The 3,698-nt window shown below is 42.2% G+C and overlaps 1 pseudogene; it reads right to left on the bottom strand.

The window, feature by feature from the left end:
- Positions 1-1,610: 1,610 nt before the first annotated feature.
- On the bottom strand, positions 1,611-2,982 carry LOC124982714 (citrate synthase, mitochondrial-like; annotated as a pseudogene).
- Between the last annotated feature and the right edge of the window lie 716 nt (positions 2,983-3,698).

Genomic DNA, 3,698 nt, shown 5'->3' with positions numbered 1-3,698 from the left:
CAAAAAGAGATGCCAGTACCTGTGAGACAGACCATTGATATGCTGGTCATTTGTGACCCTCTGTTCTATGCCCTTCAGCATGTTGGTGGCATGGAGGGGATGGCAGTCAGAGGCTTGTAATCTGTGAAAGTAAAAAGTTGTTTGTTCACATTAAGCACTGATAAAGTCATAAGACAGGGAAGATCACAGATCAGACAGAACTGCTATTTTAGTCAGAAGGCTATTTTAGTCAGCTTTTGGGTCGCTGTGATCAAAAGACTTAGTAAGAACAATTAAAGGAGGAAAAGTTTATTTCAGCTCCTGGTTTCAGAAATCTCAGTCCACCATTGGCTAACTTTCGGGTTCTGATCTTGAGATGAAGCAGAACATCATGGCGAAAGAGTATGACAGAGGAAAGCTGCTCAGATATGGCAAGAAGAGAAAGCTCCAAACACCAGGGACAAAAATATAAACCCCAAAGGCACACTTTCAGTGATCCACTTCCATCCTCCAATCATACCCTTCCTGCCTATTGTTATCATCCAGTTAATCTGTATCAGTTTTAGAAGACTCCTCATATGTAAACCATAGCAAAGTGTCTATTAGGGACTAAGAGGGAAGGTCCACAGCATCCTCAGCTTGAGGTGCAGGTAGTATGGAAAGTCTGAAATAAGGTTAGTATTGAAGTGGTGGAAAACAGAGAACTCCCAGACCTTAATTTTAATGGAATGATTTTAAAAAGAGAAATCAAAGACAGGGTGCCAGTCACAACAAATGCCCTGCCTTCATGGTTATCTAGTAGATTAAAAAAAATTGCTGGAGCATGTCCACATAACAAATAGCTCTTGCTAGAAGGTATTTGTGTGGTTGGGAGAGGGTCACAAGGCTTGGTGCAGCTGATGATTCAATATATTCTCATGAGAACAGGGACAGAGTCCTATCTTGCTGGTCTTTAGAGCCCTGGTAGAATAGAATTAAAATCTCCAGATTGAAGATTCTCTGCAACCACTTTAACCCAGGGAAAGAAGAGCAGTTGCTCACAATAGAGAAGGTAAGGAGCCAAACCTAACCCATACCACATGCATTAGGCTTGCTCATCCTACATCTGATGAGCAATTTATATCAGAAAGGGGAATGGAATTGGTTTCATCTTTTTTGTTTTATTGTTGGTGATTGAATCCAGGGGCACTTAACCATTGAGTTAAACTAGCTAAACTGCTGAGGCTGGTTTTGAACTTGGATCATCCTGCTTCAGTCTCCCAAGTTGTTGGAATTACAGGCTTGCACAACCATGCCTAGTTGGTTTCATCTTTTATTATTTTAATTTTTAATTTTTTTTGTTGTAGATGGACATAATACCTTTATTTTATTTATTTATTTTTATGTGGTGCTGAGGATGGAACCCAGTGCCTCACACATGCTAGGCAAATGCTCTACCACTGAGCCACAACCCCAGCCCTGGTTTCATCTTTTAAAGTGTTTCATTTATATTTTAACCTCAGAAGTATTTTCAGTGTCTCAGATAAAATTTTATCTTAAGTCTTTAAAGGCCCCCTGAAACAAGACAAAAGTATACTTTTAATTTAATCATCCTTATTTTCTGGTAATCATTTTTTCCCCTGTCTCCATTTTTACCCTGATTCTGAGTCCACACACTTTATCAGGCTATCTGTGCTTGTGGACTTGGGCCTCTGTAGAGGGAGACATGGGGCTTCACTCCAGATGAACTGTGCAGTACACCTAGAGCCTGTGACACCCCATCTGGGTTATGTATGCACTCATCTTCATCAGACCATGGTACTAGAGTAGTTTCCACTCAGCATCTACATTGGGCAAAGGATTCTTGTCCTTGCCCTGCTCTAAAAGGAAATTGGACACAATTTTGTACAGTTGAACCAGCTTAAACATGAGGGCATTAGGCAGGTGTTTCACAGCATATGTTTGTTGACAGGTAAATCATTAATCTGTCTTCCTTAACACTGCATGATCACAACCTGGCACAGTCAGTCCTGAGTGGGGATTGTTCCAGGTGTAGTCTTGTGAATTTTCATCTTATGTATCTTTGTCCACTGCCTTCTTGTTAGCCAGGCAAGCATTTCCTGATTTACCTGTCCATGTAGAGGCCCTGCCTGCCTATTCATGACTGCTGCAAAAGATGGTTAAAGGTCTAAAAGTTCACCAAATGACTGTTATGGGTGCTTCCAATGCTGGTCACCATGGGTGGTGAGGTGCATGTGTATGAGCTCAGTGAACTGAGCATCAGTGTAGCCTAACATGTTGGTGAGTTTGTGGGATCAGACCAACTGAGAACCAGTGGCCCAATACTATAGCCCTCCTGGGAGAGATTTCAGTAGATCTTTGTTGTAGCACACAAGGTAGCTTTGTGATTGGATCCATTTGATCTTCAAAAATCAACTCCAAGTTGGTTGATCCCCTCTGCATATGTTCGGGTACGATTACTTTCAGAGTTGAGGGCTATAATGGCTGTTCAGAGCTGAGTCACAGGGTGTAGGTCATTGGGAAAGTTGCCAGCATGGTGACCACATGAGAAGGCAGAGTTGCCTTCTTTGCCACTCTTAAAAACAAAAACAAAGACAACTTTTCTTTTTGAGATGGGGTTTGTTATGTTGCCCAGGCCAACCTTGAACTTGCTATCCTTCCACCTCAGCTTCCTGAGTAGCTGGGATTATAGGTGTGTGCCACCACATACACTCTTTTGAGAGCAAAAATACCTGTTCCTCTGTTGGGATCTGTTCAGTTACCATCAACCAAAGTAAGCACCCTTAGACTTGGAAAAAAGTTTCTGGCATCGGAAATGGTCAATTCCTTCATGCCTACCCTGCCAACATATACCATGTGCACCAGTGAGTTGGCCCAGCCCTGTTGCTGCCTGTAGGTCTTAATTCTGGCCCGATTCTTAGGTACCAGGTCAGTCAATATGTCTTTCAAATTTGTTGAGGAAGCACTGGCATACCAAGCAGCCTGAACAAAGACAGGATGCATTCTTGATTTCCAAGAGCTGGGAGGCCACAGTGAGTGAGGCACAGTGGGGAGAACTCTGGCATGTGGTGAGGAAGGAAGGAGGTGTAAAGAACTGTGGCAGGAATGACAACCACACTGGCAGGTGGACAGGATTCTTGAAATATTTTTAGTTTGAAAGTATTTTTTTTCTCAATACAAACCTGACTATTGAGCTTAAGAGAACTCCCTAATATTTTAATGTTACTTTTCAAAAAGCTTATTTCTCATGATCTGTTCAGACTCTACTTAAGGAGATTATTTTTTTTCCCAATTATGAGTTATAGTCACAATTAGATCTTTATAGATTCAAAATTATCCCCCGTCTCAAACTGAGCAAAATAAACACCAAGAGTAGCTGAGCTTTCCTCTTTTTGATCACAGATGCCTCCATATGATGGCATGGCAGCCATGATACTATACCTTTCAGATCTACTCTTGCAGGGATGATAATTAACCAAGGGCAGTGGCAGCTGCTTTGCCCATTTCCATCACTGTATTTAAACCAGTGTACTGCTTCCCCAGGACTGTTCCCATTGACTCTCTTGGTAGAATACTAAGGCAGGCCTATATATGGAAGACATAGGACTTCTTTGGAGGGCAATTTTGGACTCAGGCCTTGTTGAAACTTCCTTCGAACAAGGCTGCTGGCTAAGGTCTCCCTTCTCTCCTTCATAGGGGTCAAATCAGCATTGTCCCAG

This window comes from Sciurus carolinensis, chromosome 4, assembly GCF_902686445.1.
Source record: "Sciurus carolinensis chromosome 4, mSciCar1.2, whole genome shotgun sequence".
In the NCBI taxonomy this organism is placed as follows: domain Eukaryota; kingdom Metazoa; phylum Chordata; class Mammalia; order Rodentia; family Sciuridae; genus Sciurus; species Sciurus carolinensis.
This window is presented reverse-complemented; position numbering and strand designations above follow the sequence as displayed.